The sequence below is a fragment of the Miscanthus floridulus genome, chromosome 13 (assembly GCF_019320115.1).
Source record: "Miscanthus floridulus cultivar M001 chromosome 13, ASM1932011v1, whole genome shotgun sequence".
Classification (NCBI taxonomy): domain Eukaryota; kingdom Viridiplantae; phylum Streptophyta; class Magnoliopsida; order Poales; family Poaceae; genus Miscanthus; species Miscanthus floridulus.
The window spans coordinates 76773786-76787559 of NC_089592.1; the positions used below are offsets into that span (position 1 = coordinate 76773786).

The 13774-nt window shown below is 41.5% G+C and overlaps 1 pseudogene; it reads right to left on the reverse strand.

Annotated features, from left to right (window-relative positions):
* Positions 1 to 3308: 3308 nt before the first annotated feature.
* Positions 3309 to 13774, reverse strand: part of LOC136500076 (cytochrome P450 76T24-like) — a 41604-nt pseudogene continuing 31138 nt past the window's right edge.

Genomic DNA, 13774 nt, shown 5'->3' on the forward strand with positions numbered 1-13774 from the left:
AAAGTCATACACTCTCAAGTGTCTTACCATGGTCTTACAAGTGTTCTTACCAAAGCAACAGGCGGTGCAATCGGTCAGTGACTGTGATACCGTTGTAGCTTGAGTGTAATAGTTGTAAGGCGAACCTGTACTTGGTTAGAAGAAAGTGGAGCTTGGACATACACAATATTGTAGCAAGGAATAGCAATATTCGTAAGTGAATAGCAAAGCTAAATAAGTATCCTGAGTACTTGTCTTAGTTGCTGGCCTATTAACGTTCCAAGTACCAGATGTATCAAGTAATGTGAACAGCAGAAATATCATTAGGAATAAGGCAGAAATCAGCACATGCAAACACAGCTCAAATGACACTCTCTATGTGCTCCTCTAGATATTGTTCCACTTTTGCCCCTCTTTTTTCTCTATTTTTGGACTGTCGATGTTTTTTTTGGGATCCTTTGACTTTTTCTTTTTATTTTTTTGATTTTTTTTCTTCACTTAGGAGCACAAAAGAAGTAGCCACAAAAAATATGAGCTTAAACAAGTGGAAGGCATGACCTGTGGAAAATTCAGAAGACGTGCTCAAAATTGATAAAAAGCTTATGACCACGAAAAGATGATCTTGTGATTAGTTTTTGGCCAAAATAAAATTTTCTAAACCCAACAAAGTAGGGGACGAACGGATCCAAAAAAAATTTATGATCGATTTTGATATATGGAATGTTAAAATCTGAGTTCGTATATGAAAACTAGACCAGTTTTTAGAACTGACTCCAAATTAGAGGACAAAATGGGAACATAACGCGCAAAAGTTGTTGCAGCGGCTATGGATAGATTCAAACAGTGAAGACAAGTGTTACAAATTAGATGGCGTGGACTAGGGTTTGATGGATAGAAAGGAAACACAACAAGACTTGAAGGTATTCACATATTATGATGAAAAACAAAGGAAAAAACATAAACTGGACTAAAAACGATCTAAAACCAGCAATAAGAACTTGTCCTAGGACACAAACTCAACATCATGAAACAGAGATGAAATTATATGGCACAACGAGGCTATAGGACAGGAAATATGTGGTGGTGTATATTATTTTTTTTGGCTTTTTGTGGACTACAGGTAATGCAAAAACAGTAACAATCTATAAGGGAAAACAAAGTTATTCCTAACGGGCAACAAGGTCTCTGATACCACTTGATGTAGACAAGGCCCGATCTTCTAAAAGGTATGATAGCGTCAATTGGTGGAGACTCGATGTTCATGATCTAGGCTTCACGATACACGGCCCAACGGACCAAAAGACGGTATCATAACACCCTGACAGATTTTGGATGCTGACTTGTTTTGATGATTCTTGTTAATTCTATTAGGATTTTGACGTGAGACTACTTGCATTGGCTTCCTTATCTAATTAGCTTTCCATCCATATCTAGATCATCGAAAATGGAGTCCAGACGCGCTCGTGTGACCAGTTTTATGATAGACTGGTCCTGAAACCCGAGATGGGCTCGAACTTGATTTGGGCCTCCACTTTGGTGACTCGAACTAGATGAGCTTTGGGCCTCCTTCTTGGTTAGGACACCATCGCTGATCTCCTCATCCTCTATCTCCAAGCATGGTCATATGCATGGAGCTCATGTCTTCATCACTATGTCTGGTCAAGGGATGACGTACGCTGACATGTGCTTCTTCGCGAGCCAAAGAGAACCGGACTCAGAGCGGCGTCCGATTGCCTGTGAATGGACATGTCCAGTTGCCTTTTTTTTTCTCTGGATACTTACTAGAAATGATTTGATGCTGGGAAGCCATGGGGAGCGGTACATCCGAACAAGGCGTGTTGGCGTGGGCAAGAGTGTGGGTAGGACCGTCAATGGTGCGTCCGGTCTTGCTCTGCTTGCGTCTGGTCTCAACTTAACCACTTGAACGTTGAAACTTGACCATTTTGATAGGTTAGCAAAGGTTTAAATGGGGGACACATGGATGGCATCCATTGACCAGACACTGGGGGCCATGCGTCCGATCACGATGACAAGTGCGTCCGGTCACTCCGAGTTGGGCTGCTCTATGAGCCCAATGGCTCTATTTTGATGAAGCCTCTATAAAAGGTGTTTGGCCGGCTCAAGCTTACTCTCTTGGCCATTTGCATTGACATAGCAATCTTGTAAGCTTAGCCGAAGCCCTCCCACTCATCTCCATCATAGATTCATCATCTTTGTGAGATTGGGAGTGAATCCAAGTGCATTGCTTGAGTGATTGCATCTAGATGCACTTGGTGTTCGTGTTTCACTGTGGGATTTGCTTGGTACTCTTGGTGGTTGCCGCCACCTAGATGGCTTGGTGCAGTGAGGATCATCGAGCGGAGGAAGGTGCTTGTCTCCGGCTCCGATTGTGGTGATTGTGTGGGGTTCTTAACCTTTTCCCGGTGGAGAGCCAAAAGATACTCTAGTAGATTGCTCATGGCTTGTGTGATCCTCATCTTGTGTTGGTTGTGTGGCACCCTACTGAGGGTTTAGCATGTGATGCCAATTAGCACGTGAACCTCCAAGTGAGTGAATCGTCACAACGAGGACTAACTTGCTGGCAAGCAAGTGAACCTCGGTAAAAAATCTCGTGTCATCTTATATGAGGATTTCATAGTATTCATTGTGATTGATTGGCTCCATCATTGTGATTGGCTCAATTCCTCTACACGACGGTATAATCATCACATCCCCTACCTTGCATTTACATTTGTAGTGTTGCTTCGCTCTTTAGTGTAATTAGTTTTGAGAGCAAGCTTGTATCGGGTCTAGTGATTAGTGTGGCTCTTTAGTTAGTCTTTGAGAGCACACTAACTTAGTATAGTGACATAGTCATTGTGTGCTTAGAGATCATATAAACTAGAATTATGGTAGGTGGCTTGCTCTTTTAATAGGCTAGCGCAACACTCGCTTCGCCATTTAATTGTCTAACATATTTGCTAAGTGTTGTTGTAGAAATTTTGAATAGACTATTCACCCCCCTCTAGCCATTAGGACCTTTTAACACATGAAAAAAAATCAAAGAAACAAGTACAAAATCAAAGAACAACATGGAGCAAACATGCACCTACGTTCTAGGAGTAGCTTAACTACAAATAAGGATACTTCATAGCCCACACAAATCTGAATGAGTAGTCTGGGATTGATCTTGCATCAATGGCAAAAATGGAGTCAATCTCAGAAGGATTTAGGGCAACCAAGCATGACACAGGGCCTCTGAGGCAAGCAATGGCAGCACCAAAATGTTTCTTTCTTCCTTAGAATGCCTTTCATTTGATCTGCAATGAAAGTTACATAAATTTCATAAATTATTTCTTGTGTAACTTTTTCTTTGCAATGGCAAACATTGGGGTTGCCATAGACAACACTAACCCAAATTTCTTGGTCACATCTACACCACTTCTCCTTAAATCTTCGGTGAAGTTAAATCAAATTGATGGAGCAGTGAGCCAAGAATCACATGTAGCATTCTGTTTGCAAGGTGCAGTCCAAGGCAAATGTGCTTTCCTGAACCAAAGGGGATAAATTCGAAGTTCCTACCAAAGAAATCAATCTCCTTCTGCAAAAACCTCAGGGATGAATTTTTCTGGTTCAAACCAAGTCTGAGCATTTTGATGTATTGCCCACACGTTCACTAGTACATTACTTCCTTTTGGGATAGTATATCCTTGTACTTCTACTGTAGCCTCTGCCTTGTACAACATTAATGGTACAACTGAATGAAGTCGTATTGTTTCTTTGACAACCGCTTGAAGATAAGGAAGTTTACCAATGTCTGAATCTTCAACCTGTGTTCTTGGGCCAAGAACTGATTTGAGTTCTTCTTGTGATTTTTTCATGATTTTTGGATTTTGTAGCAGTTCTACCATGGCCCATTCGATTGTATTGGATGTTGTGTCACTGGTGCCACCAAACAAGTCTTGATATTTTTTAAAGCATGACAATGTATAAAATCACATGCTAATTAATAAAAGAAATAGATTAGCAAAAAAAATGCAAATGTGTTTGAAAATATTATTTTTCATATATAGGTGGCATGTTGCCTCGTATTTGCTATACAAGCAAACCACTCTATACATAACTGTTCCTAAATAACAATGATGATTGATTTCTTTGAAACAAGAATCTTTTTGCTATATATGTACTAAATGTCCTAATCCTCATCTTTGAAACCAAAACACTTTACTTCAAAGAAATTGTTAAAGCACATCCATGGTCTGAAATGTTCTTGAAATCTCACCTAGGTCTATAAATTCTCGAAGTGAGGATCTACATCCTTAGCCTTTTTAAGTGCTTCACTCCATGTGAAGATCTAGGTCCGCAATGGGACCTAGAGTAACCTAGCGAACTGTTTAAAAAGTAAAGTGTCAAATCCTACTTTTGAGAGTTTTATGGCCTAGAAGGGAATCTAGAAAGTTTAAGGGCCTCATATCCATTTTACTCGACAAAAAGCAATGTAGAAATTTTGTCATGTATGGACTAATTAAGCAATAAACTAGTTGAATCGTATTTCTTCATGTAATAATGTTTTGTAATAGTTAAATAAATAAATTTGGGAAAATAAATGCATTATTAACTATATTATAAACTAATAATAAAGGACAATCGTGATATCGCTACTACTAACTGTTGAGAGAAGCAATAAAGTGGATAGCACTAACATGTCTGCAGGTGAGTGGATGTTGAGAAGGAAACACATTAATATGGTGCTTTTCTGTATCGAATTATTTATAGATACTATGTCTCTTCCCCAACATTGTACCTTTATATATCAAATGTATGCATGAGTAACTAATGCATAGTGTGTGAATGAATTTTCATCCAATTGGTGATCACCTAAAAGAAATTTGTTCAGTAAGTGAATATAGAAGTAATTATTTCCGTACCTATCCATTCAAATTTCATTATCAATATTGTATAAAATGTTGAAATGTTCTGATAGAACAAGCATATATATGTAAAATTGATGTAATGCCTAAAGTTTTGTTCATTCATTCTTTATCGAATGTGCGATGAGTAATCGGATATTAATTTCCAATTAAAGAACTGAAGACCCTATCTTTCCTTCAGAGCCTTTTTTTGAATCTTTCCTTCAAAGCCTATGTTGTCCTTGTTGGATGCTAATAAACAAAATCAAGAAAATTCCTATGTGCACCTATTCTGAGAACAACAAATTCCTGCACCTATGTGAAATCACAACTTTGGTTGAAAATGGATGCCAGTCTAGAATATAATTCCAATTAAATAGTTAAGGTTTTGAATGTTATTTAAAGAAGTTTCACAAACTTATACATTATTTTGGAGAAACTATGCCACACTTTATGAGCTAAGTGAATGAATATCTTACATAACTTAACTACTTCAAGAAACTTTAGAAAACTACACATCATTTTTTCATATGATTAGCCAAATTACATTTATATTAAGGTTCATATAACACTACTACATTTTAAAGCCTTAAAGCAAGTTAGTTTTGGTCAATAAGTGTGTAGTTTCACAATATCAAATTGCAAAAACAAAAGAGGAGAGTGAGTTATATTGGTTCTTGAAAGTTTAGTTTTGTGACATATTATTAGAAGTGTTGTTAGGTTTAGTCCAACATCAGAAATTGATGCTATTTGTTGTAGGTTTCGTGGACCTAGGCTGGTTGTGGTGCCAGCCTTGTGGGGATATAGGAGCTGCACGAGATCTATTGCATGCCTTTAACAAGTGGTGCCGAAGCTCATGGTCAGAAAATCTAGAACTTCACCAAGTCACATGGTAATAGAGGAGCCCATGAATGTCTCGGTAGAGCCGCACTGGGGACTAGGATAATGTCTTTCGAAGATCACACGGGCGTGTGTGCATGTTGAATAGCAAATTGAGTAGGGCCTGCCATGGTGGTGGCGCCATCTCGTAAGTATAGTGAGCAGGTCAGATCTACTGTGCACTCTAACAAGTGCAACTTTGGACAGTTTTCCCCCGATTAGATTATATATAGTTTTGTGGAATAATTTGTTGTCATTTCAGAATGATCATCAACATTTGAAAACTAGCTCATAAATAAATCTTGAGGTGTGCTATATATTGCATAAACAATTAATATGTTGTCATGCACATCCTTCTATGTCCGATAAAACAAACAGATAGAAAAAATATATATACCGCAAGTATAGAGACCGTAAGTGAGAGTACTTTGGGGCTTACCGTAAAAAATGCTCTCATCATAGCTCGGTTTCGATGGTTACTCTGCTGCCAAACCTCTTGACTTTCAGACATATCAAGCATCATGTCTAGCAGGTCCATATGGCACGATCAGGAGCACCACAGACTCCATGCTCATGCAACCGCTGCTCGATCTAGCAGTCCATCACTAGATACACCTCGCAATCAGTCTCGACATCTGTCGCCTGTAGCCCTAGACGTCGGCCGTGGCGACCACCAGGAACAAGTTGGAAACGTTGGGCGTTGTGAACACACTATGGCTTCCCGCACGCTGTCGTGGATCTCCTACGGACGTTGCCGTGTCGAGCTCGGAGGAGAACATGGCCCACCCCAGCAGCCTCACCATGGGCATGTGAAGGTGACGCGCCCAACGCTCACTAGGGCGCCAGACGACTGTTGCTTTCTCGGACACATCGCGGAGGAGGTCACAGACCACATCCCGCCGCAGCGGCTCCTGCTAGTCAAGATGACTCGGTGACAATAGCTACGCCATGACAACCTACTCCACTTTTGGTCACATGGCTGGGGGACGAAGATGGAGTTGTAGCTGTGGCCCTCGCGCGCCTGGCATCCGGTGGTGCGCTATGGCCGGAAAGGCTGGCGCGGTGGGTTTGTAGGATCTCGCGAGCGCGTGGATGGCGAGGAGGCGACGATGACAAAGTTGGTGCCGAGCTAGACCGTCATCAGCGACCCGTAGCGCTTGGCGAGGCACGCCAAGGAGAGGTGCGGGAGCTTGCTCATCGCGAGGAGGTTGCCTATGACCGGCAATGGACATGGTCCTAGTGGAAGATTGCAATAAGCGTCCGTTAGCAACATATAGGTGGACTGTAGAGAATAGAGGGGAATTAGAAGAACAACAGTAGGAGCTTAGGGATTTGGGAGGAAGATGAACAGTGGAGAGAGAGAGGACTCGAGAGGAAGGAAACATGTTTGTATTATGTTGTTTGATGATCTTTCCTACTGGTGCTCCTGTGTGTTAGACCTATAGGATCACTAGGAGCATAGATCTAGCCGGGTACTTGCTGTTGAATAGAAACATGAATCCTAGAATATCTACCAGTGTAGTAACAGTATGTATAACGAGAGAAAGGAAGGGGTAGAAGATGGATGTGTCAAACCTGACACCGCAGTGGAGGAGGATCCGCTCATGTCCATCATGGAGTCGATGTCTGTGCTAGAGCAGCGACGGTCGGGGAAGACGGGTGGCGGCGCAGTGTAGTGGTGGCACGGCTGGTGGCTTCTCGTCACTGGCTGCGCGCCCTCTAGATCGGATTAGGGTTTGTTGGTGGGGAGCTCGGCTCTGGCGAACCTCGTGACTTGAGCCACCGGCCCCCACCTCTATTTATTGCGCAGTGTGACAGGGGCCCTCCAGCCATAGTGGGCTAGGTGCCCTCAATCAGGGCGCTGATCAAAGGCCCAACTGAGCCGTTGGCCCTAGTTTGGGAATGAGATCAATCTAACAATCTCCCCCTTGATCTCCTACCATCTTTCAATTTCATATCATTTACTTTTGTTCATTCTATTATAGATTAGCGTGTAGAGCATGTTTCATTGTCACAGTCAATTGTCGATAGATTTAATAGCTATAACACACCACTCTATTCTGAAATAGATACTTAACTTTGTGCCTTTTTTATTCAGGTTTTATAGGCTTTCCCTTAAACCCATACTGGCTACATGTTCTCTGAACACGTTGGGTCATAAGCCTTTTGTAAGCGGATCCACGAGTATCTTTTCGGTACTTATATGCTCAAGATTTATGACATGATCCTAGACTTTATCTTTCACAACATAATACTTCATGTTAATGTGTTTGGCAGCACCACTTGATTGATTGTTGTGATCATACTGTATTATCGGATTATTATCACAGTATAACTTAAGTGTTCTATAGATGTTGTCAACCACCTTCAAACCGAGTATGAACTTCTTTAGCTAGTTCACCTGCCCCATTGCCTCATAACACGCTACAAATTTGGCATACGTTGTGGATGATGTAGTGACGGTTTGCTTTGAGCTTTTCCATGAAATAGCTCCCTCTACGAGAGTGAATACATATCTAGACATGGATTTTCTATCATCTCCCGCATAATCAGAATCTAAATATCCCACTATATGGAGTGAATCAGATCTTCTATATGTTATTATGAGGCCTTTCGTTCCTTGCAAATAACGCAAGCTTTCTTTATTAATTTTCAGTGTTCTATTCTAGGATTGCTCTGGAATCTGCCAAGTAACCCGGTAATAAATGCCAAGTTAGGGCGCGTACGTACTTGAGCATATTGCAAGCTTTCAACAGCTGAAGCATATAGAACCGCTTTCATTTGATCGATCTCATATTGGTTCCTAGGGCATTGAAAATTGCCATATCTGTCACCCTTGACTATAGGAGCAGGTGAGGGACTACATTTGTGCATACTAAATTTCTTTAAGATTCTTTCTATGTATGCCTTTTGTGACAGTCCTAATACCCCTTTACTTCTATCTCAGTGAATCTCAATTCCTAGAATGAACAAAGCTTCACCAAGATCTTTCATATCAAATTTTGAGGACAAAAACTTCTTTGTCTTCAGTAGTAGACTAACATCACTACTAGCAAATAAGATATCATCCACATATAGGATAAGGAAGATGAACTTCCCATTCTTAAACTTTGTATAGACACAATTGTCCTAAACATTATCTTTAAACCTAAAATTCCTTATTGTCTGATCAAACTTCAAGTACCATTGTCTTAAAGCTTGTTTTAATCCATAAATGGATTTCTTTAGGCGGCATCTCATTCGTTCTTTTCCTTCCATGACAAAACCTTTCGGTTGTGCCATGTAAACATTTTCCTCCAAATCTCTAATAAGAAATGTCGTCTTTACATCCAACTGATGTAATTCTAAATCATAATATGCCACTAATGCCATTATGATTTTGAAGGAATCGTTACATGAGACTGGAGAAAAGGTCTCATTGTAATCAATCCCTTCTCTTTGCGTAAAGCCTTTTGCCACAAGTTATGCTTTTTATCTCTCTATATTCCCTTAAGAGTCAAGTTTTGTTTTATAGACCCATTTACAGCCTATTGTTATGGCTCCTTTAGGAATTATTTCCAAGTTCCAAACTTTATTGGAATTCATAGATTTCATTTCATCTTCCATGGCCTCAAGCCACTTTGATGAATGATCACTTCTCATGGCTTCTTTAAATGAGGTGGGATCATCCTCCATTTGAAATTTCTCAGTGTTGTATACTTTATAGTCAACAGGAATAACTGATTTTCTAACTCTTTGAAACCTTCTAGGGGCCTCTACATTTGGCACATCTTTTGTTGGAGGTTGTTGTTGCTCCCCCTCTTATGTGGCAATAGGTTCTATAGGATCCTGAAGAACAAGTTCCTCATCGTCATTCATTGTTGCCATAGGCGGAATAACAACAGGTGCTAGCACCATAGTGTCTTGCACCGTCAGTGTAGCGACAGTGGGTAGTGAGAAAAATGGCTCATGAATCATCGGAGTGGGCGCATACACCCATTTCTCTTTAAGGTCAATTTCTCGAGCTACCATGCTCCCCCTCATCATTTCATCCTCTAGGAAGACATCGTGTCTTGTTTCCACAAACTTTGTATGTTTGTCTAGATAGTAGAAACAAAAACCTTTTATATTTTCTGGGTAGCCAATGGAATGGCAACTTACTGTTTTGAGATCTAGCTTCTCAATGTTTGGGTTAAATACTTTAGCCTCAGCAGGACTCCCCAACACACATAAGTGGTTTAGTGAGGGTACTCTTCCTATCCACAACTCATATGGTGTTTTGGGCACCGACTTACTTGGTACTCTATTGAGAATTTGAATGGCGGTTTTTAATGCCTCCATCCACAGGCTCAATGGTAAGGTGGAGTAACTTATCATACTGCGCACCATATCCATCAGGGTACGGTTGCGCCTTATAGCTACTCCATTCTACTGAGGTTCAACCGGTGTAGAATACTAGGCTACTATACCATTCTACTGAGGTTCGACCAGTGTAGGTCCAGGAACTTGGTCATATGAGGTATGATGACCGTAGTACTCCCTCCACAGTCAGACCTAACTATCTTAATCTTTAAATTGTGTTGGTTTTCAACTTCTGCCTTAAATATCTTAAACTTATCCAAAGCTTCAGTTCTTTCTTTGATTAGATAAATGTAGCCATAACGGGAGTAATCATCTATGAATGTTATGAATGAATCATAACCATCCACACTCTTTACAGGAAATTGGCCACAGATGTCTATGTGAATAATCTGTAAAATTCCTGCACTTTGTTTGGCATCTTTCTTAATTTTCTTTACATACTTTTCTTTTATGCATTCTCTGCATTGTTCTAAATCTAAGAGCTCTAATGGAGGAAGAATATCATTCTTAACTAGTCTTTCTATTCCCCCCTCGAAATATGGCCTAAACGACAGTGCCATAATTTTGACAACGCATCGTGAGCTCTCTTTCATTTTCTATTTACATCCGTAGATGAGGATACATTCTCATTGTCGCACGTAACGTTCCCATCATCGCATACAACATTCACATCATCATGTAGTGATAATAAATAAAGCTCATTTTGTAAGATAGCAAGACCAACACATGCATTATTAAATGCTATCTTACATTTGCCATTTCCAAAATGGCAATCATATCCATCATTGTCCAAGCATGAAACACTAATCAAGTTTCTCTATAGAGAGGGAACATATAGTATATCTCTAAGTAAAAGTATGAAACCATTAGCAAGCTCTAGAGAAAGATCACCAACGGCTTCAACATCTGCTCGGACTCTATTTGCAACTTTAACGTGTCTTTCGCTTCTTTGCGTAGTCCTCGTCGAACGAAATCCCTGTAAAGAATTAGCAACATGAACAGTTGCACCTGAGTCAATCCACCAAGTAGATTTTGAATATAGTACATATAGGGATTCATTTATGAACATAATAATGTTCTCACCTTTCTTTGTCATGATCATCTTTAAGTAATCGGGACAATCTTTCTTATAATGTCCCATCTTCTTGCAATAGAGACACTGATCTTTCTCTACTGTAAACTTGTTCTGCTGAGGCTGATGCAGCATGGGACCCTTTCCCTTTGGCTTTGAGGAGGAGTTAGCATTATTATTCTTTTTCTTGTTGTCTTTCACATAATTGATAGTGCCACCATTGGCGGCTTTCATTCTCTCCTCCTCTTGCACACACATAGCCATGAGCCTCTCTATGTCCCACTTCTCGGGCTGTATGTTGTAGTTGACAACAAAAGTGTTAAACTCCTTTGGCAAGGAAGCAAAAATCAGATGGATAAGGAACTCTTCCTTGAGAGCCAGGTCCATTAGTTTTAGCTTGGATGCCAAATTGCTCATCCTTAGTACGTGCTCTCTTATGCCACCATTACCAGAGTACCTCTTTATTAGCAGCTGCTTTATCAGCTGGGTAGCATATGTCTTTGAAGAGCTAATGAACTGACTCTTTATTCTATCAAGGTACTCGATGATCGTGTCACACTCTGAGATTGAGCCCACAATTACAGGCTCAATCGTGTTCTTTATCATAGCCAAACATTTCTTGTTGGCAGTGACCCACTTCCTATGCTCAAGGTCATAGGACATCTTTTGGGATGCAAAATCCCTCTCTCTGTTTGCCCAAGCGGCATCAGCCTCGTTTGTCTCCCTCACTGGTGCCACAGGCTCTGTGGGACACGGTGAGGTGACTACCCAGTCCACCTCAGCCAAGATGAAGGCTAGGTCAATCTTTTTCTTCCACTCCATGTAGTTATCACCTTTGAGAGTGGGGATCTCTTTGATACAACCCATTAAGTTGTATCCGCCTGAAAACACAATTCATATAGAGTGAGAACATAAACATAATAATAACAATAATAATTGCATGCCTTAGTTCCAACGTTGGTCAAAATTAAAACATACAATTGTCCTCTACACTAATTCTACATCACCATTGGGCAAAAATAGAATTAATGTATGACAAAACTCATCATAATATTGCCACTAATCAACGTTGGTCAGAATAAGCTAACAATATTATAATAAGCTAACAACATATCAAATTTAATAATGAAAATAACAACTTTAAATACGTAGCGGAAAAATAATCTCAATTTTGTGAATTTTACCCATAGGAAAATTCTCTTTTCTATTTTCTTTAAGCCATTTATCCATTTTCTAGGAGATAAAACTTTTACTGGAAAATGAAAAAAACAAAAAATGACTCAAAACTGTACTGTTCCTTCGGCCCGACCAAGAAACCGACCAGGCCTGGCTCCGCTGACGCGCGTGCTATGCCTCCTAGGCCGCAACCTAGGCCTGGGCCGGCAAAGCCACCCACCCGCACATGCCCACCTAGGCCGGCCGGTGGTCCAGTGAATCTGGAGCATTCGTTTTCATCCGACGGCCACGCGCGCGTTTCGCTCAGAATAAAAACCGACGCCACGGCGCCCCCAGGGAAACCCTAATTCATTCTCTGTTGCTCTCTCTCTCTTCGCCTTGCTCTGCTCTCTCCTCAGCATAGCAGCCGTGACCGAGCGATGAGCAAGCAAAGAGCGGCAGCCATGGCGCCGTCGCTGGCCCCCTCACTGGTGTGCGCGCTCCCCAGTAGGTGAGCGCGCTACTGTCGAGCGGCCTGGTCGTGGTGCCTCCTTAGCTTGGGCCTAGTGAGCAGCTGCCCCTAGCTCAGCCTTCTTCTCCTCGTACACCGGTGAGCTACACTATAGCGGTGTCAGCAGTGGTCGAGGCAGGCCTCCCCTTCCCCTTCTTCCCCTTCTAATATGTGTTCTTTCTTTTGTTCTTCTTAGATTCAACCGATTAGGGATCTAGGGTTAGGGTTCCTTTTCCCGATTCGATTCGTTCGATTCGGTTCATCTCTTTGATTTGATTTGATTTCTTTTCTTTTCTATCTGTACCCATACCGAGGTCTACTCAATAGAATCTAGCTAGCTGTTCCCCTTTCCCATCGTGAGTTAGGGTTAGGGTTTGACTCACTGGAGTCACTATTCATCTTCCTCGATGAGTTAGGGTACTGTTCTTGTTCCACGATGGGTTAGGGTTTGGATGAACCTCTATTCTTTTCTCAGATCCAAACAGATCTCCATTGATAAGCTAGATCTATACCTAAACCTGGCTCTAATACCATTGTTTGACCTATAGGATCACTAGGAGCATAGATCTAGCCGGGTACTTGCTGTTGAATAGAAACATGAATCCTAGAACATCTACTAGTGTAGTAACAGTATGTAGAACGAGAGAAAGGAAGGGGTAGAAGATGGATGTGTCAAACCTGACACCGTAGTGGAGGAGGATCTGCTCGCGTCCGCCATGGAGTCAATGTCTGCGCTAGGGCCATGACGGCCGGGGAAGACGGGTGGCGGCGTAGTGCAGTGGTGGCGTTGACGCAGTCCGATGGTGGCATGGCTAGTGGCTTCCTGTCACTGGCTACATGCCCTCTAGATCGGATTAGGGTTTGTCGATGGGGATCTTGGCTCAGGCGAACCTCGTGACTTGAGCCACCGGCCCCCACCTCTATTTATTGCGTAGTGTGATAGGGGCC